Below are 23,500 nucleotides of genomic sequence, written 5' to 3'. Positions count from 1 at the left end.
GAATGGTCAGTAATGTACCAAGATGTAAAATTCTTGAGATCTTTACCATCATGGAGTGGATGAAAAGTTGGTAAACATTATGGAATTAGTCAGATCCTTCTAGCAACATTTTTTTTTTTCCTGGAATTACTTGCTGTCCAATAATCTCATCGGCCCTTTACATTGTTCACATGAAACTTAGATTCAATGGAAACAAATCCTCAAAACTTTCACTGTATTACCAGCTAAACCAAACTGCTAGCATTTGCTGGATAGATAGGGTGAGAGATGTTTATTTAAATTAATATTCCTTCTCATGAACTATTTGAATGCAATGCTATGTTTATTAACTCTTTATGCTTATATCTCAAAGCTACTGTTGCAGGTGAGTGAATGCAAGCTCTATATTCACCCAGAGATTCACAGAGGCTAAATAAAGATCCTACCGAGCAGTTACTAGTTTGGTAGCTCAGAAAAATTAGGTTCCCCAGTAGGAAGTAGTAGTTTCACTTGTAAAAATGCATTTTATGATGCAAGATTGTTCTGTTATACTTAAAGCTCTGTCAATTCACGATTTTTTAATTTTTTTTTTACATATTTACAGTTTGTCTAGTAATTTTTTTGTAGATAGTTGTTAAAAATGGTAACAGGGAGCTATAATGATGGTTACATGGAGCCTTGAAAATCACAGTAAATCTATTAATGGCTTGAAAACGCTTGTTTGGTCGAGGGCAATTTGTAGGGAGTTGTGTAATTGAGTAATTGTAGAGTTTGAGACAACTATGCGGTGCTTATGATAAAAAGGTATGATAAAAAGGTGTCAAAGACTGTCAAACCATGTATACAAGTCGTAGACAGATGCGGTGATACTGCACAGCGAGTAGGAGCTTGTAAAGAGAGCGCATCCTCGGCTTTCGGTCGATTACAGCCAAGCGCTGCTGGCGACACAGATGGCAGGAGCGATCAAGAGCTGTGCAGTCACTCGAGCCGCAGGCGGGGACGTGCCGGGGCCACAGACCCACGGAGCAGCGGCCGTCAGCTGCGCGGGCACCGCACCCAGCCAAAAACCCCCCAGAGCTCCGCGCCGCCGCCCCCCAAGCACGCACACCCCACGGCAGCGGGGGCACAGGGCGCCGGGAGCCGCGGCCGCCCCGGCCCCACGGGAGGCACAGCCGCCACCGCAGCCCGGCGGGCTCGCACCGCCGCCGGCCCTCCCGCCGTTAAGATGGCGGCAGCCGGACAGCTCCCCCACCGCCGCCGGCTCCTCGCTGCCATTTTTTGGGGGGTGAGGAGGAGGGAGTGGAGGGGGGGGGGGGCGTGGGGAGCGGCCGCCGCCGGGCGTTAACTTCCTGCGCGGCCCGCCGGCGGCAGCCCCCTCAGCTTGCGGCGGGCGCGGCGCGACCCCCGCGGCGGGCAGCGCGCCGGGGCCGGGCTCCTCCTCCCCGCACGCCGGATGTGGCGTCGGGCGGCCCCGGGCGGCCCCTCGCGGACACGCCCCAGGCCACGGGCCCGCCGCCGCCGCCGCCGTTCCTCGCCCGCCGGCCCTGCGCGTGCCCGCACGGCGGCGGCGGCGGGAGGCGCGTGCCCGCGCCCAGCCCCGGGGAGGGGAAGGGTGGGGTGGAGGGGGGAGTAGGGGGGAAGGGGGGAGGTGCCCCCGCCCGTCCCGGCGCCGTCAGTCAGGGCCGGCCCCGCCTCTTCCGGGCCTCTCCGCCTGGGCCGCCGCCTCCTCCTCCCTCGCTCGCTCTCCCTTTTGTGAGTTATAGCAACCGTTGCCTTGTGAATCAAGCGCCATAGTCACCGTAGTCCTGGCGACTGTTACCCATCAACAACAACCGCTCCTCTCCTGCTCCTCCTCCACCTCCTGCCGCTCCTCACCCCCGTCCTCACCCCCTTCCTCGCCGTCACCCGCAACAACAACAACAACAACCACCACCACCACCACCACCACCGCCACCACCACCAGCACCGCCGCCACCGCCAGCACCGCCGCCACCGCCACCGCGGCAGCAGCCGCCGCCACCTCCGGCACCGACGACAGCGGGGACGCCGCCGCCGCCGCAGCCCGCCTCAGCCCAGGTGAATATGCCCGGCGGCCGCACGCCTGCCCTCCGCGCTGCCTCCCGCAGCCGCTGCCTGCCCCCAGCCGGCCTCGCAGCATCCGGGCCGGGGACGCTCCGCCGGGATCCCCGCCGCTCCCCCGCCGCCTCCCCCGGCACGGCCCGGCCCCGCCGCCCCTGGGTGCGCGGAGCGCGCTGCGGGGAGGGAGGGAGGGAGGGAGGGAGGGGGGTGGGGGGGGGTCGGCGGGGATGGGGTGCCCCTGGGTCGGGGGAGCGGGGAGCGGGGAGCGAGGCTCGGGTCGGCGGCACGCTGCGGGGAGCGCCCGGAGCATCGCGGGGATGCGGGGGGGAGGCGAGGCTTCGGACACAATCGAGGTGGTGTAGTTTTAAGTACGCGAAGGAGAAAAAAATAAAATAAGAAATCAGCAAAACCCGGGGGGGTGGGGGGGGGGGGGGGGGGGAGAAGCGGCCAGGAGCACGCCGAGAGGCAGGGGGTGTTTCTCCTCGCACTTGTAGGGGCCTTGTTCTGGTTCGGGTGGCTGCTGGAGATGCAGATGTTTGTGAACTTCCGACGATGTCTTTTAACGATACTCCTGTGCTTTCAGTCGCTTTCCGTGCTTTCTGGAGCACAGTTTTTTGCCTTTTTCTTTTATTCGTAATTAATGTTGCTTCTTGTTTTAGGGTAAGCAGTATTTTCTTTGTTTTGTGAGGTGTTCTCCCGTTTGTCCAATACCCCCACCCATACAAACATACAGTCACAGTTTTTTTCTTCTGGCAGTCCTTCTGTTAGTCATTATTATTATTACTATAATGATGCTTTTATACTGCTCGTGTCGTATGGAACAGTGCCTTTGTAGATCTAGTTCATTCATAGTGAGTTATGTTCATGTGGAGAGGATCTATTTGATCTTCCTTAAACTCTCCACAATGAAGGAAATCCAAGATATTTCACTGCCACTTCAAGTTTGTGTATGAAGAAGCTGGGGGATAAAAAAAAAAAAAGTCTTTGTGATTTCTCTTATAGTGACTGTATTTCAGGAGGATTCTTGGGGAAGAAGGGAAGAGGCACCTTTTAACCTCTTAAGGGGTTGAACTAGAAATTTTGTTATAAATGAGCGTGCTTTTCTTTTTTTTTTTTTTCCATGCAAAATGCTTGTTCTATTAATCGGTTTTTGTGGTTGCTTATTAACATATAAAGATTTGTTTTGCCATTGTCAGAAAATCATACTTTATACACTTCAAAAATATTTAGGATAAAGTCTATTTTTGGTATCTGTTATGGCAATGAAATTCTCTTTTAGCATCTCTATAGCCCATTGCACTCTCTTCCTTAACATGTCAAATCACCTGTCGGTGTGGCAGGCTTTTTTCTTTTTTTGAAGTGATGACTTACTTATTTCCGTATTGCTTTATTTAGTTAAACTGCTAGGAAAAAGCTTAATCAAAACAATGTTCTTGTTTTTAATTAAAACCCCACAACGTAATTGTGTATATACTTTTTCTATTTGTATATCTCTAGAGGAGCCCTTTGTAAAACCCAACGGTTTTTGTCAAAATTTAACAAGAATATGTTGTTTTATCTGGAATTGGAACTGGCAGTGAATGTGACAACAACAATTCTTCCAAGTTGCTATCAACATTTTATGTTGATGTTAATATATCTTGAGGTAAGGTGTACTGGCTCTTCGCATATTTGGCCTCCGAGACATTCAAAAGAAAAAAAATAAAGTAGAAAATAAATTGTTTTGGGTGATGACCAAAGGCATCTACATTGTCATCTTTTTATTTTATTCAAGAGGAAACTGTTAAGAGCTAATTTTGTAGATAGTGCTTTGAAATATGACTGAAAGATATTAAGAATATTCAATGTGAGTATCAAGTCAGATAATGTATGTATGGCAGTCGGTAGGTCATAGGACTGTATCGGTTATATGGCACATTTAAATCTTAATGTAGTTGTTATTAGTTTTATCAGGTGGTATATGCGATTCATCGGTTGTGAAATGATTCCTTGCATCTACTGTTGTGGAAAAGTTAAGAGGTCAGTTCTGCACCATGCCTTTGTTGAGAAGCCCTCTTACAATGGGACAGAGGTTCTTACAGCGGTTCAGGATGGACTCCTTTCCTGGGTGTTGAGGTTTGTCCTTGCAGAACATGCATCCAGATTCCTGGTAGCAATGGAAGCGCACAGGCTATGAGTCAAATTTTGTTTTTCCTCTCAGAGGACACATAAGGAAGTTTTAAAGTCAGATTAAAAGTATCTCTCTCTCTCTCTCTCTCTCTCTCTCTCTCTCTCTCTCTCTCTGTATATATATATATATATATATATATATATTTTTTTTTTTTTTTTCTAAATCAAAGACTTTTTTAGTATTATTTAGCTGCATTTGTTTCAGGCTGCAGTTTGAAAAGTAGTAATGCAGCCATTGTCACCTCTTTTAATACTATGGACTTCACTGGGAAAATTATTGACCCTATTCATTTTGGAATGCTTTAGTGGTCATAGATGAGATCTGCATTATGCACTCAGATTCCCTAATGCCCTCAGCTATCAAAATAGTTTTATGTTTGTGATGCTAACCAGTGTTTTGAAAATGAAGTGACCTGTGATTTTTTGTATTCATTCATTTTCATGACTTAGATTTTGTAACTACATCGTTGCTTCAATTGTTTCTGCACATTCTAATGAGTCTTTCTGGATCATATGCTCTGTTGTGTTGTTAGCAAACTTAGACTGTGCTACAGTGGAGGAAGGTTTTCATGATGTAGTGAAAATAAATGAAATGGGAATTAAAGGTACAATGCTGTTAGAGAGTTTAAGGTCTGGGTGCTTTATTTGGTAATCAGGTTTGGCTTTGTTAGCAGTATCCAATTTCTTGTTTCTGCCTGGTACAGGAGTTTGTTAATCACAAAACTGTCTCCAGATATATATGTTACTATTTCTTTTCACTTATTAAACTTCACATTGAGAAGAAAGGCTGTTTTGTCCTCTCTTCTTACTTGAAACTTAACCAAGTATATGAAATGAAATAATCTTTTATCATTGCAGTTCATTTTGGTGTTCTACCTAGTGGTCTGGTCTTCATGTTTTACTTTTCCCTCTTACAAAAGACTTTCTTTTAATATTCCATATTAGTTGCATTTTTACGTGTAGTCTCCGAAAGCTTACCAGCTTCAGATAGTGTCATGTGGAATATGTTCATTTTTTAAAGGTTATTTTTTAAGACATATGACTGAAAATCCTTTTATAAATTGTTTTGAGTTGAAATAACATCTTGTGAATCCATCACAAATGCAAACAGAATGAAAAATAAACTTTCAATGATAATGTAGCATTCTTGTGGATGGAGTTCAGGTCTTAAATCAAGCTTTTTGTCAAATGGGCATATTAGAATACCAAAAGAAGTATCTTTTTAAATTATGAATGAAACTACTTATTTTTTACTCAGAAAGAGGAATGAAAAATTAATGAGTCTTTTGAACCACGTAAGATAATTATTAAGATGATGTTTTACTCTTGTCCACAAGTTTAGCGTTATTTTCATTGTTCTGGTAAAGGTGCTTTTATCTCTTTGTGATTGCAGATATGATGTATACACATATTTTGGAAATTTAAGGAGCAGCACATACACCGATTTAGCTAAATCTAGTTTGCTAGGGACAGATGGCTGGTTTAAACAGGTGTCACTTTCATTTCTTGTGCATTGTGTTGAGACTTCCAGAGGTTCACAAAAGAGCTGTCTAAAGCAGGTGGTGTTCTCTGCTTTTGTGATTAGCAAAATTTACTTTTGTAGAAAAACTAAATGTGTTTTAATAGTTAACGTATCACAGTTTTAAGCATTCCATATAGCACAATCATATAATATTTTAAACTTACTTTATTATCAAAATTATAGAGGAGATGCAACAATTTGGGTGTGAAATTTCACGTTTTATGACTATGTGGACAGCTGTAGTCCTAATAATTGTCCTGTTTGCAAGACCAAGAACAGAAAAACAGCTTGATGTAGCGTTTGTTTCACCAAATTACTGATTTTTAACTTTGTTAAATATCACTAAGCATTTTTTAAAATAAAAATGACCTACTATTAAGGACACAGAATTAGTTTCCAACTTTTTTTTTTCCTTGGTACTTCTAGCACAGCTGTGTTTTTTCTTTCTTTTATTTTTTCTTTTATTCTTTAACATTTATAATAACCCTGTTATAAAAGATTGCAACAAGAAAGAATGATACTGAAATTTGACTTTTTTTTTTCCTAACATTTCTTAGGCATGTGATTTTTCTGTTATTGGGGCTCTTCTTTTTTTATTTATTTTAACACTGCATTTTGTATAACAATGACTGGTGTTTATTCAATTATTTTCCTTCTAGTAGATGCACCAGAGGGTGCTATGCTATTTGAAATACAAAAAGAAAAAAAAAAGAAACCCTAACAAATCTTTCAATGAAATACAGTGATAATGTATATGGGGTTTAAATAAATCTTACTTTTCTTTTTTTTTCTACTTTTTTTTTCTATGCATAGTGACATAGCAAACGTATTACTTTGGTAATACTTTGTGAAAAATTATGGAAGAAGTTGACTTTTGTATTCTAGAGTGTGTCTAAATACATGTAGGTACACTCAAAATACAATCTGTGTTCACTGAAACTGAACAAATAGTTATATGTAAATTATGTCTGTATAGCATACAACTGAAACAGTTTTTATTTATTGACGTAGATTATTGCTCATCTGAAAAGTGAGGTGAACTTGCTTGAGAAAAGCATTGTGTAGTGAGGTTTGCTGTAGTTATATTTTTCATTTATAAATATATTATATGTAATTTATTTATTTATGGCTGAATTCTTTTATAAAAAATATATTTCTGCATTTTTTTTTTTTTTTGCTGAAATTCTTCCTGGATAACATTGAGGTTAAAGCTTACCTGTTTACTTCTGAAGAAGTAAACAGGAAAGTTAGTTGATCAGGATAGATAGTTTTCTCTGCTGATACTTAATTCTGGGAAAAGCAAAACAAAACAAAAACAAAGAAACAAACAAAAGTAAAAAAAATATATATATATGTTTTCTACATATTTATGATGACAACTGTTTTCCATTTCAGAAGTTCCTCTATGAATATGAGACTGACAGATCAGAATTTCATTTTTGTAGTTTAGTAATATCTATTGTTGTTCTGTACACTGCTAGACTAATAAGGTAATGTTGTTGTTGTTCATTTATTTATTTACTATTGTTATTTTTTATGTATGTGGATGCATGGTGGTGTCCAGTTCAACGTAATTTGCCTTTGGAAACGTGAAAATCTGCGGTCTGGAAGTTGGGATAATTTACCTTAAATTGGTTGGTTTTGCACACTACTTTTAGTTGCTTTTCTTCTGGCATACCATGGTAAGTTGTTTAGTTTTAGTCCCCTACCTTCAGACTTAGTGCCCCAAAACTGAGAGATGGTGGATGGAATATATTGCAAGTTGAATTTAACAAAGGATTTATGATATATAATATAAATTTTAATAAGGATCGAAGGTTTAAATTCTAGCAAGTCAAAGTTGCTCTGTAATTCCCAACATATTTCTAACATTTACTTTCCTGTTGCAATTCTTACATGGCATTCATAACAATGCTATGTGAATATCAAAGATTCTATATTAATCACAAGTTTGATCTAATGTACTTGTAGTATTTTGTGACTTACGACTTGATTGATTAGCTAGAGGAAGAAAGTATCTGGCAGTATTTTGAAAGGTCGTTTCATCCTCCCATGAACCCAATACATTGAGAACAGCTCATCTTTTTTGATCTTTGGGTAAACACGTAAGGCAACCATTGTGTAATGTATGTAGACTATATAATGATGTAGCACTATTTCTTTAGTTCTTTCGTGTTCTTCTTAGTGAAGTCTTATTTTAAATAAGTTTGTAATCTCTTTAAGGCGAGAACAATGTGTTTAGATTTCTTTTTTTTTTTCACACTTTGGATCCTGCCACTACAAATAATAAATAACCGGGAGCCACATTTATTGTTCATCTGCTAAATAAATGATTTCTATCTTCTGTTTTATTACTTCATAACAACTACTCTAGCTGTGTTTTCTCTTACATACCTCCTTGAGTACATTTTGTAAACAGTTGAACTTAGGATACTTAAGTCCCTGATGCAACATTGCAAAGCAGAAATAAAAACGAGCAAATCCCTAAAAAAGCACAGGATGTCCCTTTGCAGATGCTGTTGAGTCAGTTTGTTCTATTTCAGTTAAGGTCTACTATTTTCTTTTTTGATTACCTCTTTTTGTACATTAGCTATACTTTCCTTACAAAGGATGGAAAAATGAAATAGAATTCTAAGGCAGAACAATTTACACTATAGCTATTAAGGTTACAGATAGCCCTACAAAATCATAAAAAACAGCTAAAATTTAAAACCACATTTTTATCTCATATGAGCTAGTTCATATCTGCTGAATTTTCAGGTGTTGAATTGTATATAGTGTCTGAGGTACATTTGGTCTCTTTTTGCTAATGTGCCTGTATTTTGGGGGAGAAGGTAGGAGAGTTGATCTTCAGTCACAATTTTAAGTCACAGAGTCACATTTTTAAGTTACTTTGACAATGACATTGGATGTTTATAGGCCATACGAAAGTTTTTTTTGCTAGTGGTTAGATCATCAGGATTGTGAATTTAAGCTAATTCTCCTTGGTGTAGCCTGCTGAACATTATCTGTAAAGCATCTAGAAGAGTTAGTATTTGTCTTGGTAGACTATCTAAACAAAACAATACACTGTTGCCTGAGCTTTATCTTCCTCATCTCCAGGTGCTAACAGCTGAGAGTACAGACTGCAAGTGCAAGTGTTAGAAGAGTTGAAGTACAAAAAGTAGCTATCTACTAGGGAGGGATAAGTCTACAGGCAGGTGAAAGCAGAAATAACAATATAATTGCCGTTACTGTGGAAAGAGTTCGGAATGTAAGGATTTCTGTCTGATGTCAAAATGTCTCAAATCTGAAGATTGTATTTAACTGCTGGAAGAAAAAAAAAAAAAAAGTTTTCTGTGTTCTTAGAGCCTGTGTTCTTAGTGTTGTGTTTTGTTTTTTTTTTTCCCCTTCTCTTTCCCTCCTCTTTTCCCTCTTCTCTAATAACATCTGTGCTGTATTCTTATATCTTTGTAGTTCTGTAGCTTGACATAAGCAGGGGAGACAATTGCTTTACAAACCTACTGAAGGAAGAATGTTTCCTTCTCTATGTTCTTGTTGATTAAATGTACAATGTAGAAGAAACATGAAGAAGCATGTGTGGCTGTACACTAAGGATTGCCAAACCATAATTTTAGTTAAGTTTTTACATACTGTATTTATTATTGCTATTCAGCATTCTTTGCAGTAAAGATGTAAAGAAGAAAGGAATTTACTTGCTTAAATTAAAAACCAGTGTTTGTTTTTCAGGTATTTTTCTTAGGAAAACGGTTGTTCTATAATAACCACATTTAAACTAAATTTACTTAAAATTCCTGACTAAAAATCTGAAATAATTTAGTGGTTGGATCATACATGTTTTTGTGTCAAGTTGTAGAAAATTAATCAGTGTTTAACTAATTATATATATGTATACATAGTCTATCACACCTGTTTATAACATGAATAAATGTTTTATGAAATATATTTAAATTACACCTGCAGGAAGGTCTGACTATATTTAAAGTTATATTAGCCTTAGCTAGTGAGGAACAGTTGAACTACCTGCGTAGTAGCTGTTTTCTCAAATTAACTGTAAGCCATAAGATGAAGATAACATGTTTGTTTATGGAGCAAGTGGTAGCTAAGGCCATGCCAACATGCAGATTTCTGTTTAGCATTTAGTTCACTATTTTATGTGGTCCATTCTATTCAACCACTTCATCTGAGTGGCAAGTTGCCAAATAATTGATAAATAATTCTTCTATATTTGTTTTATTATTTTACATGGGATTTAGTAAATGGAAAAGTGTGGAATACAGTACATGTTTTTGCCTCCTCGGAGTTCCTTCTGTTTCACAGTAATAGCAATTACCCTAACTTCTAGAAGGATTTTTCTTCTGACTTTCTGAAAGGCTTTGAAAACTTTTCTGTGAGCTATACCATTGATTCTCTTGTATGAGGGAGTAAAACATGCTCAGCTTTACAGTGGAGGTATGCAGCACAGAAACCTGGCTCTGTTTTGTTATTTTCTGCAAATTCTTTTATGGTCAGATTTGTATCTTGAGGTGAGACAAGTGAGAATGTGCTAGGATGAAGGCACGGCTCTTTGTGGCATTGTCTCTTTTCAGCTTATCGGGTACCTTCTGACTGAAGGTTGTCCTGAGTTACACCGTTTTTCTCCCAACTGCTCTTTACAGTAAGAACAGTAGTCCTGACAGAGTATGTCTGGGAACAATAATGAGCAGGTAGGTTTGTAGAGATTTTGGTGCACTGCATCTATTGTTATATGAGATGAGAGAGGTTTATCACTTCAGGCTGGTTTGCAAAAAGAATTCACAAGTTTTTGTGACTGAAGTATGCTTCATGATACAAAATCAAGTCAAAACGAAAGATTTTTTAAGATTTAGAATCAGAGTTAGTCCTACAAAGCAATAGTATAATTTATCATACACGTAGTGATTCTGATTTATGGAATGGGGCTTCCGGTATTTTAAACATTGTGGGATTCATTATTATTGCTGGTTCAGTTGCAACAGTTTGGTGTGCTTTTTAATATTACTGTCTCAAATAATCCAGATGGTCAGTAGCCAAACAGAATGAATTTATAAACTTGAGTTTGCGTAGTCTGGAATACTCAGAATCCAGTTGCCACATCATATCAATAGTTGTTTGGGGAAATGGATTATTACGATTTGAATTTCAGATACTCAATTTACCTTTCCTAATACTGATATGAACCACTGTGTCTAGTTTCCTACTTCCAAGAAGGCATGAAGGTGCTCAGTATCTTCACCACTTGCCTTCATTTTAGTACAATATCTCTGTGGTGTCCTGATTGATTTCCAAAGGAACTGACATTTCTTGTCTTATGGGAACCACTATCCACAGAATCATGACTTCAGTGCAGCAACCAACTTTCACAACCTTAGGAAGGTTGCTGTTCATATCTCCATGAGTCACAAGGTGTTTATCACAAACACATTTCAGGTAACTGAGATGAAGGGGAGCTTTGATATTTGTTTGCATGTGAAAGACTGCCTTTCGAGGGTTTCCACTGCATAATTTCAAGATGGTTTTTAGGTTATATGGCTGGGACCCGGAACAACACAGTGCTGTAAATCCTGGCATCTCTTACTGGCTTAAGTCCTCAGTATTGTAAAAAACAAACAGTACAAGTTCTCATGTCAGTATGTTTGTGTTGCTGGTTACATGGCATGCTCAGAGGATCCACAGAGATGATGAAGGGACTTGAGCATTTCTCTTTTGAGAGAAATGGGGGTCTCTTCAACTTGCAGAAGGCTAAGGGAGGATCTTCTCAATTTATATAAATACCCAAAGGGAGGGTACAATGAGGACAAAGACAGGCTCTTCTCAGAAGACAGAACAGGAGACAGTGGGCACAAATCTGAGCATCAGGTAGCTCTTCTTCACTGTGTGGGTAACTGAGCAATGGCACAGTTTGAACCCAGGGCACTGAGCACAGCTTGCCCTGAGCGGTTGCTATCTAGGCATGGTCCTGGGCAAGCAGTTCTAGGTGTCCCTGCTTGAGCTGTGGGTTGGACCAGATGGCCTCCAGAGATCATTTCCAGCCCCAGCCATTCTGATTCTGGGATGGATACAGGCTGGGGAGCAGCTTTGTGGAGAAGGGCAATAAGCTGAACATAAGCCAGAAGTGCACCTGGCAATAGAGAAGGTCGACAGTATCTCTTGGGCTATAGGCACAGGGATACAGTGGGAAAACTGAGGGAAGTGATTTTCCTGCCCCATTCAGCAATTATTAGGCAACACCTACATCCATTCCATGAGCAGTTTTGCCCTCATCTTTCCAGCAATACAGGACATACAGTAAACTGGAATAAGTTCAGAGGAGGGCTGCAGAGACAGGAGTGCACACATGCCTATGAGGGACACTGGCGGACTTGGGATTGTTCAGTTTGGAGAAGAAAAGGTTTCAGTGGACCTAACAGCAGCCTTACCTAATACCTGCAAGGAGGTCTTCAAGATGCAGCCAGGCTTTTCATAACAGTGCACAGTGGGAGGATGAGAGCCAATGTTCATAAGTTGAATCAAGCAGTTTACACTGGAGAAAAGGAAAATCTTTTTCCCTGTGAGGATAGTCCAGCAGTGCAGCTGGGACCAAGAGAGGTTTTGCTTTCTCTGTCCTTGGAGATCTTCAGGCTCTGACTGGATAAAGCCTTGAGGAGCTGGTCTCTGACCCCATGCCTGTTTTGGGAAGGAGGTTGGATTTAGGACCTGAGGTCCCTGGTGGCTTGAACTACACTGTGTTTTTGCTTGTGATTCCTCTTATAAAGCAGAAATTCCTAGCCTGTAATCTAGATTGTCTTCTTTTCTTGTTGGACAGTTCAGTTTTGTAGGACTTCAGTTGAATTGTCACCTCTGGAGGGAAAAGAGGAGGAATGGTGTCGTAGGGATAAAAGCACAAAATAGTAGTTTTGAGATGTATCACAAAGACATAGATTGGATGCACAAGAGAGTGTCTCCCAACAGCTCAGAACTATTGTGTTCCTTTTTCCTTCAGTGTGTTATTATGGTTATGTTACTTTGGCTCTGACGCTTTATTCTCTGGACTTTACAGACTTAAGACTAGACATAGATTGGATTCTGTGCACTTATTTATAAAACGCTTTTCAATAAAAAGCCTTGTAGAGGCAAAAATAATAGCAGTAGAAAAAAAAATGCAGTAAGAGGGAAAGAAATTTATTACGATTCTTCGAGACAAAATGACTATAAACAAAGGGATTTAAAAAGCAAGAAGAGGAAAGACCTGGACTAAACACCTGGCAAAGCCAAATCCCAATTGTTAATTTGTGTTTGCTTTTATTTGTATTTGTTTGTTAAGGTCTTAATTTGCTGTTCTTAACTCTTGTTGTGGTAAAAGACAGAAATGAAGAAAAAAGAAAACCAAGTTTTCTTGGTTAAAAAAAAAAAAAAAAAGGTTTAAATTTAATTCATAACTGAATTAAATTATTAATTGAATGAAGTATTAAATTGAAATTTAAAATTCTTATTTGAAAGTATTTAACGTTAAAAAAGACTCAAAGACACTATTTTAATAATTTTGGATGAAACTTGAACTCCAGTTCAAAGGTTATTGATGAAGCAGTCTATATTTGACTAGCTGCTGGGTGATCTGTAAATGATACATAAAAAGTATAAGAGTTCTTTGTGATGAGGAAATCTAAAATATTTGGCTACAACTTGCCTCTGTTCATGTTAATTTTGGTAAGAACTGGTCTGTTTCGATAAAGGATGTGGGAAGTGAGGATGACAATTTCTGAGTGTCTGAAAAGAGATGTCTGTTTAGAAAAAAAAAGTTAGCTTTATCATATAGCTGCAAATATAAATAGCAGTGATGATGGAGGTGAAGATCAGTGATCTGAAGAAGCGTGTGTCAGTATCTACTATTGGTGAACTCAGAAAAATATTTTCTGAGTCAACAGTCCTATTGATTGAAGTGGTTCTGACTATATTGTTTTGGCTGGGGTTGAGCACTGTGGAACATACAGATGCCAAAGTCCATAGCAATATTAATGTATCACTCACGTTCAGGACTGCTTGAGGGATACGCAAAGAAGTATTGTACATATTGCTAACTGTGATAAATACAGCTGTGATAGTCAAGACAGCATTAGAAACTGATTCCATTATTTAAATGCTGATGTTTCATTTTTGAATAAAATTGAATAATTAAGGCATAAACAAGCAAATACATGATTCAGAACCTGCATTTTGATTGTGTTCATAAGTTGTTAAATTTACTTCTCTCAAATTTGAGAATTTCACTTGAAACGGTTACAAGATTTCTGTAAGGTGTTCACAGTGCATTTTTTCTTGGAAAATACCTCTTTTTTCCATGTGAACTAAGTAACTGAATGTACTGTGAAACTTGAAATAACCTAAAGGATCTAACACCATATATTCATTGTATTCAGTGTTGTTGATGTATGTCGTATTTTAGATTTTGATGTTGCCACATTATAAACAGAATAGGTAAGGGTACCTATTTAATAGGGTTATTTTACTGTTATTTGGCAATTCTGAAAAACAAAGGAGACATTTGTATATACAGTATATACACATACACACACATATATGTGTATTGCATAGCTTTACATCCTTTTCAAATCACTCTCTGTAATCATCATGTATGCTTTCAATGCGTATGTCATTGAATATTCTTTATATATCGGTTGTTTTCTGGCATATATTGTATGTGTGCACAAGTATGGAGCAGAAATTTTATTAAGCAATTATAAAAGTCTATCAACATTACCTTTAATTAAACCCTCTTTTGAAAGTAATGGCACTTACATTACCTAAACATTAGGCTCAAGCTTTTTGACAGATTAATTGAAAATTTTTGTTAGGAATGTTCTTTGATTTTATAAGCCAGAAAAACAAACAAACCATGCTTTGGATCTAGCTGTTCTGAGATTCTGTATATTCCATTTGTACTGTGTATATATAGAACTCTCATAAATGTAGGGATTTGCTAACTACTCACAATCACATAGTGCTATCTCAGTTCATCTTTTTTTTTTTTTTTAATTATTTCTTGTAATTAATGGATTTCTCTCTCTCTCTTTCTCTCTCTTTTTTTTTTTTTTTTTTTTTTTTTTCCCAATTCTGTCTGCTGGTATGTTGTTCAGTATTCATCACTTTATTTGGCCTTTAGGCTGTCCTTTCTTCTTGTTCTGCCTCAGTTCTATTTCAGTGGTTTTGTTTTTGGAGATGAAAAGCCATGCAAGATAATTTCCAGTATAAAATACATCAACTAGATATGCCTACTTGAAGTAAGCCAAGTATTTGTTTTCAATACTTTTTAGTTTCAGCATTTCTGTTACAAGAACCATTGTGTTTTTTCACAATGTTTTATTTCCACATGCTTTATTGAATCAGTCTTAAATGGGAGCCTAGAGAACTGTTTCTCCAAGAAGTGCAATGTTAAGTAAGGATTTAATAATTTTAGAATATTGTTTACAAATATACGCCTACAAACTAAAAACAAACAAGTTGAAGTGTTTGTTTTTAAGTCACACATGGAACAAAAATAAAAAATATTGGTGTCTGCCCAAGAAATGCAAGCTGAAACTTGTTCAAATCACTGTCTTCTAAGGTGCTGACTACTGTCAGGTTATAAAAGCAGAGTGGAATGCATTGTCTGGGAATGTCTTTTAGTGAAAGCTGGACAGAAAGCCATGTGGGAGGTTCTGTTAGGTTTTGTGTGGTGCTTTTTGGATTATTTGGTTTAAGGAGTTTTTTAGTTCATTTTGTGTTTATGAATTTGTGTATGTTTTTACATTCAAAAAGTTTTTCATTTCATAAAGTACAGAGACACTAGAATTGATTTTTATTTTTTGAAACGATTATGTTAATAACTTTATTATTGTTTTATTTTTTTAAGCATTTATGGCAATAACACAGTTTTGTGAATAAATATATGGTTGTGAAAGATAAGATGTTAAGAGAAAGTTACATGAGAAAGCAAACAGGGTTAAAACAAGTATCTTAAATGTTGTTGTCCAGTGTGATACTGAATGTCAGACATGTTTGGTAATATGATTTTTTTTGTCATCACGTACAGCATAATACAGTTCTTATGCTTTCCACGTAGAATTTCTGTTGCTGGATTTACTCTTAACTTGAATATATCTTCAAAAAAGAAAGAACATGATAAACATAGTGATAATACTGTGATAATAATAGTGATAATAACCTCTTACACCTATACTCAGGTGGCAGAAGACTGGAATACTTCTATCATCAGTTAACATCTATCTCCATTTTCTTTTTCATAATCTTTTACCACTGCAGAATGATACTGCTTGATTTCCTTTTGAGATAACTTTATTACAAAAATATAATTTAATTTTACAATTACTGTGCTTTCAATATATGGGTGCAAAACAATAGATTTTTAAGGAAATACAATTCAGATGATTCAAGGGAGAAGGTAAAGGATGTCTGGAACATAAAGCAGTATTTTAAAATAGCCAAAACGTACCAAATTTTGACATTTCTCTGTGAATACTTGTTTGAAAATCACAGGAAAAAATAATAATGGGATATTTTCTTCATATATATACTTAAATATTGTTCATTTTTATTTTCTCCTTTTTTTTAACTTAGCAAATTAAAGTAGGTATCAGTCTTTAAATCTTCCTTCATGTCAACATTTTCACTTCTTTTGCAATTTATGACTTAATCTTTGCTGCCTTAGTATATTATTGCTTTTAGTGATGTTTGTTTATATATATATACATATGTGTGTTTGTGTGTGTGTGTGTGTATATTGCCACTGTGATTCTATTTGTAATATTTTTGGTACTTGTTTTCAGTTATAAAGCTCCTCAGTTCAGTACCCATTGTTTTTTTCCTGTTCCAGATTGTAAGCCTGGCTTGTATGTGGTTTAATATTTAACAGTTTACCTGAGATAGTGAGGTGTGACAAAGCTGCTAAGCATCACACATGGGGCATTGCCGACATAGATCCAGCTGGGTGGTGGGTTAGCCTGCAACAGCTAGTGATCTTCACCTTCAGGGACTACACAGTGCGGCCTTTGCTAGCAGCCACTCTTCCACCTTCTTTACTAGTTTCAGGTGCCAGGGTCTTTTGCCTGCTTCTTGTCAATGTACACAAATTCAACACTTAAAAAATACATTTTGAAAATACATTCTGAGGAAGATTCGTTTGGCCAATTTTCTATCACTGCAAAAAGCATACATGTATATTGTACTGTTTAGCAACCTGAGAATAGGTAAATCTCTCCCACTCCTGGGAAAAAAATTCACTGAGGAATGGAAGACTCCAAAGATCTTAAAATTCTTTTTGTTGTTGTTATTAATTGCTTTGAACTTATAAAAGTGTGCTCAGTTGACACCTGCTAAGATTTCTGCAAAACCCGTTAATATTTACTTGCTATTTTAGTGGCATCACAATGTTAAGCTTCCATGACTGGTGGACCTGGCTGAAGAGCTGCTGCTATTTGTAGCGGTAAGATTGTCAGAATATGTCTTGGAAAAAAAAAAATTCACAGTCCTCCATCACAAAAGGAGGCCAAATTTGGGGGGGGAGGGGGGAGTCCAGGTCCTCCCAAGATATCATCAGTTATTATTCTGTTTACAACCATGATTTTCTTCACTCTTTTCCACACTTAGTTGTTTCTTGGTCAAACTTGAGACCAGAAATATTTAAATATTTCAGGCAGTCCAACCATATTTATCAGCTTCAAACTATTGTCTTGCTGTCTCGGTTCAGGAAAAACTGAGCATTAAGGTTTGAAGCGTTCAGACTGGGTAGTTCTGTTTCAGTCTGGAGCTCTTTTCCAATAGTATGAGAAGTTGTGTTTGCTTAGAGGTCCAGGTTTCTGCTACCTGGTTGTTTCGGATTCTCTCAGCCCCTTGTATTTATATACATATCCATTGTCCTTTATATGTGATAAATTCATATCTATATTCTCAGGTTTGAGTGCATTTTCCATGCACAGAAGGTTTAGAAAGGTTTTTTGGGGGAAAATTTACAATCACAATTTTCATTTATTTCCTAAGGAGTGTATTATTTTTGTAATGTTATTGTTAGGTTGGTAATTTAGATGCTAACTTTCATTAATATAATGATGAATTCAAGTTTTCAGTGGAATTATAACATACTACATTTCTTTTTGGTATTTATCTATTATAAAATACACAGGTCTTATTGCAGGCCAGACATTTATGTTTGGAGATGACAAAAGGATACTATCTCCTTTCATATAATTCATAGTATTAATGAAAAAAAGAAAAAAACGCTTCGTAATTTAAATTTTGTTATTTTTTTTACAAAACAAAGGTGTAAGGAGCTGTAAAAATAGTATTTTTGTATGTTCACCTGGATACGTAGATAGAGGAAAGGACACACTTTTTATTTCACTGCAGTTAGTTCTTGTAGCACTTGGTTGTATGTACTCTTAGGTCTGTTATTTCAGAATATGAAATTTTTAGCTCTTGTGATGTTGAAAATCTAATAATTTGCAAATGATGTGATTGAACACAATAATGTGGTTTTAATAAATGAAGATACTAAGAATGTAGTAGATTTCATTAAGAGTTATAAACAATTAAATGGAACATATTTTACTTTAAAACAAACAAGATATAGTTTTGTTATTGTAAAGTTTTTATACTTCTGATCTCTATGATCAATGTATTCTCTACATCAGGGTTGATTAAACTTGTGTTCAGTTTGTCTGCTTTCTATTCTTGTATACGGTGCTCTGATTTTGCAATCATTCTCTGGACGTATGGACAGCCTTTAAAAGTTTTTTTGCTTCTTTCTAACTGTTAGGCAGGAAAAGTAAAAGTTTCAGAAAGGGGAGAACTATTAATTTACACACATTATTTCCGTCTATCTTCCCTGCTTTTCTCTACTAGCTTTTGATTGCTTCTTTTCTCAGCTAATAGCTGGTCCTTTACATATCCTTTCCACTTCTTTTGCTGATTAGTCTCTTAAGTGCTCCAATTACTCATCCTTCTTTTGTTCCTTTCCTTGTCTACTACTTGTCCTTCATGGTTTTTCTATATTAGCTGTGGATGCACTGGAGATACAGGAACAACAATTTCTCAGTCGTTGACCTTAGGGCTAAACACCTTAATAAATTTGTAGGAGAGCAGTTTTGGAAAAAATCTTAGTCATCTCCATCTTGCTGTGTGTTTGCTGATGTGAGGCTATGATGTCAGTAGTCTGTATGAAGAAGATGATGGTGTGAGCAATTCATGCATTACTAACCAACATCTCCAGAGAAATTTAGCAGTCAGTTAAAAGCTTGATTTTAACAGTTTCTAGTAATGAAGTCTTACGGCTGTGCCGCATTTATGTTACTTTTGAAATTTGTGCATTTACAAAACCTTGGTATCAAATTGGCCAGGTTTTCAGTATCATAAAATGTTTGTATTTAAATACAGTCAAAAAACCTTTTTTTTCTGTACCTTACTCTCAGAATCGAGGAGAATTTAATCTTCTAAAACTGCCTATTACTGCCTGTAAGGGTTAGAGAAATTCATGTATATTAAAGATACAACTAAATAAAAACACTTAAAATGGAAAAGCTTCAATAATACGAAGTATGGTTGGCAATATCTATGCCACTTAGTTTGGATAGATGTACAAATAGATTATACACTGTGAGTATAGGCATGTGTACGTTTGTATATATATGTTTTCAATACTGTGTATGTGTATGCAGAGAGGCAGTGTGTATGCATGTATCTTGTGCTTGCTTATTGCGTATGCAGAAACAAATCTACTCCACTAGCACTAAATGATTTCACATTTAGAAAGTATGAGAGAGAGTTAATTAGTGGGGAGTACTTCTGCAGGACTCCTAGCTCCATGTGCTCTTTCTGAAGGCTGAAACAACTCTTCTGAGCACTTTAGATGGTTCATTTCTTCTTTCCCCACTTGCAGTGGTACCCGCAGATCATCAGTTTATTTTCATTACATTTTATTTATTTATTTATTTATTTTAATTCTGAACAGAATACATACTGGAGCAGTTCTGTGTGCATTTTCTCTGGTGTAATTGTGGTAGTGAATTATATCCTAAGAATTGGAGCTGTAGAGTTACAGGAGACAACATTAACTTCTTAAATCAGCTCAGTAATGTGGAACTGTCTCCTAGAGCTAATGTGCTACCTGCCAAGGGAACATGCAGTTCCTTGAATAGCCACTTGTACAGGTGAGAGATCTTCCTAAGACGGAGGTAGAGGTTAAGGCATTAGGCCCACTCAGGCCGGGTTCTATGTGAACTTCTTTTCATGGGTTTTTATGAAGACAACAACAGTGTCTCACCAACTTTAACAAATCTAGTCCTTATCCTGTTCTATGTAAACAAACTGTGGTGTCTGCAAGCTTCATTTTTTTCAGTGACATTGAAGGGAATATTGTATGATGCTTACGAGGGGTCATTTGTGGAGAAAATGGTAGATGGATGAAGTTTTGGATCTCTGTTCTCATTTTTAAAGTGCTTCCTGTCTCTACTACATCCTTCTGCAACACAAAGACACTTAGCAAGCTGTAACAAAATGATGACTGTATAACTTAATTCAGACAATCAATATTTAGATTTTAATTACAAACCAGTAGGTACTTTTACAGCATTGCATGTTTTGTTTATTTTTTTTTAGCTGCATCTCTGTTGATGTTTTCCAAGCTGCCTGCTGTCTTTGAGATCACAGCCACTTGGGTCACCTAATATTGCAGTGATCTTTTCATTATAAAAATACTAAAAGTAAAGTGGCAGTGATCTAACACAGTAAGACTTTCAGTTTAAGTTTTTGGCTGTGTAACTTCTTCAAGCACTGCTCCCACACGGCTCCGTACCATGGGATCCATCCATCACCCAGGAGCAAACTGCTCCAGCACGGGTCCCCCACGGGTGGGTGGCAGCTCCCCCCAGACCCCCTGCTCCTGCGTGGGCTCCTCGCCACGGGCTGCAGCTCCGGCCCGGGGCCTGCTCCTGCGGGGGCTCTCCATGGGCCGCAGCCTCCTCCAGGCCACATCCGCCTGCTCCACGTGGGATCCTTCATGGGCTGCCATGCATTTCCAATAACTTTTGAAACATTACATTTCTTCCTTTGTAGTCTTAAAGCGATGTGTTTTTGTTTGATTTTTTGTTTCCTGGTATGGCCATATTCAAAAGAGGGATAGATGTTTCAGAAAAGCAGATGTCAACAAGATAATTTATTTTCAAAGGTAAGCCAAAATGTAAACTTCCACTGAAGAAAAGGCAGTTACTACTCAGTTTATACTCACAGCAGCCTGCTGAGTTGGTCTGCAAACATTCACACCCTGTGCTAGTGTGCTGTCCTATGGATGCATTAAAGCACAAATCTGGAGAAAACATGGCTTTCTTAATTCTGTTACTGCAGAACAATTTGTTCTTTGGTGCAGGCTGGAACAGCCTCAGATTATTAGAAAGAGTAGAGAATACTTACATGTCATTTCTTAGCTGTTCTTCAGCAGATATGCAAAAATGATGTTGAAAGAACTCAATTTGCAGAGATGAATCTAGATGTCTGTTTTGTCTTGCAGCATCTGTATAAGTGACAATGACACAGAAGAGCTGTTTGACAGTGATGTCTCAGATACAACTTGCAGGCCAGTTGGTTGGACATGTTCTAATATGGAGAATAAATACTAGGCATTATTTGGAATTTTTAAATTATTATTGTTATTGTAAGTTCCACTTTATGGAACTATGAAACTTAATGTGTTGTTCTGTTGAAGTTCGTTGCAAATTGTCTGCATAGACCACATTGTGCAACTCCGTTGTACTAGCAGTTGAAACTAACTTTGAGGGGGTTAGATACTTGTGGAAGGTAGCCTTCCTGCTTAAACTGATGAATGAGAGGAAATACTGTTGTTTACTTTGCAGTAAGCGTGCAGGAGAAATCAGATATATTGCTTTTGTGTAATTTTTCTGGTTTTGTGTTTGTTTATATTGTTAGAGTCTGTCATTGTAACTTTTTTTTTTTTTTTTTAAGGATATGCTTGGAGTTGGGGGTTGACTGAGAAGAGTGTTAATCTATTTAAACAAACTGTGTGGAACCATAGGAGGAGGCCTGCGGGGTTTTTAACGCTTCTTAGCCTGAAAGCACTACATAACCCTTTTAGGTTGCATAGCAACAGACTCCTAGCAACAATAATAGATTGAATTTCCAATAGTGACCAGGCCGGATGTAATAATAAAGCAAGAGTACAAACAGTTGTCATGGTTTTCTTTTCATAATAAACTATTCTGAATTTCGGGAGTTTCTGTTTCTCACAGCAAACCTTTTTGCAAAATGAAGGTACTTTTGAAAAGTTCTGGTGTTAACAAAGCTTCTTAGAGAGAGTGATTTTGAAGTAATAGTTTGAAACCTAGGAGAAAACAAAGAAACACTGAATGGATTATCAAGTGCTCACTTTTAAATGGCTTGTAAATCCTGACATTTTTTTTATATAAATTGATCTGTACAGGAACTTCACGGAAATCCCTAGCTATGCAAGTAGATATATGTTACGGAAGGAATAGAACGAGTCACTCTCGAAGTGGTGCAGTTGGAAAGAGACTTCCCTTACGGAGGTTACTCTGCAACTCCCTACTATTTGGATTCTCAGTGTGTATCTTTGGAGCATGTGGTATCAGCTACCACTGGAGAGTGGTTGCTAGTCATAGTCAGGCTTTTCTGAACTTAAGTGTTTGCTCTGTTATCTTTTCTTGATTCAGCTAGCAGGTATTATGCAACAGTGCATCTACTTTGTTTTTTTGGAGGCAAGTTGTTAAAAATAAAAATCCATATTGTGAAGGTCTGTGATTCTTACAAAGCAAATAAAATAGGTTCCTTTAAATCATTAGAAATCTAACATTATTTTTAAAAGTTTGGAAATGTTTTGTGAAGATTATGTAAAATGGGGTAGTGAATAAAACTGAATAAAAGGGAGTAGTTGCTAGATAAATTAATTTTATGTCATACTAGTCTTTCAGCATGTCATGTTTTCAAGACTTGTGATGCATGAAAGAGAAATACGTGGGCAAGCTGGTGATCAGGGATGAAAGAAATTTTCTTGCAGAATAGTAATACATATATTACTGTACAATTACATCTAAATTTAAATGTTTTGGCCCGAGTTGAAAATTGAAACACTGATTGCTAAGGTAAATACACTGTACTCTAGATAAACACTCTTCTTCAATTCCCTGTCTGGTTTTTTGGAGTGGTTAAAGTCTTGTCATGGCAAAGGACAATTACGTCAACTGGAAGCCCAAGTTAGTTATTTGGAACCTCTTACATTCCATTAAAATGGAACCATTGTCTTCTGAAAAACTGAAAGCAGTTCTAAGGGTGTAAAATATCTTCAGTTGCTCACAAAAGTGGCAACAGTCAAGTGGCTACATAGAATAGAACAGAAAATTACAAAATATAAACAACTTGATGTTACTGAGTAGACTTGGGATTTTTACTGGTGTCTACTCTTTCTGTAGATTGAGATGTAGATCAACAGTATTTTTCCTTTTCTTACAAATATATATAGAATACAGAAAAAAAAAAAAAACAACACGAAAATCACGCTTTTTTTAAATGGACCTCTTAGATCTGACTATGTGATTAGTGTATCCTCCAACGTAACTGTTCATGTCATGATGTTTTCTTTTGACATCATTTAACACTGGAATCCTCATGAGATAATATTCATCTGGTGAACTGCAGTTATGGGAGTTCTATTAATTTAGATATGAGTCAAGCACTAGT

General features: G+C 37.7%; 1 protein-coding gene across 1 annotated transcript in view; it reads left to right on the top strand.

The window, feature by feature from the left end:
• The first annotated feature begins 1,744 nt into the window (after window positions 1–1,744).
• Window positions 1,745–23,500, top strand: part of RFX3 (regulatory factor X3) — a 122,864-nt gene continuing 101,108 nt past the window's right edge. The window contains exon 1 of the mRNA XM_084304730.1: window positions 1,745–2,055. The gene's annotated coding sequence lies outside the window, so the exon portion shown is untranslated. The remainder of the gene's footprint in view (window positions 2,056–23,500) is intronic.

This window comes from Netta rufina, assembly GCF_964035555.1.
Source record: "Netta rufina genome assembly, chromosome: Z".
Taxonomy (NCBI): Eukaryota; Metazoa; Chordata; class Aves; order Anseriformes; family Anatidae; genus Netta; species Netta rufina.
Note: the sequence above shows the minus strand (reverse complement) of the source record. Positions and strands in the feature narration are given on the sequence as shown.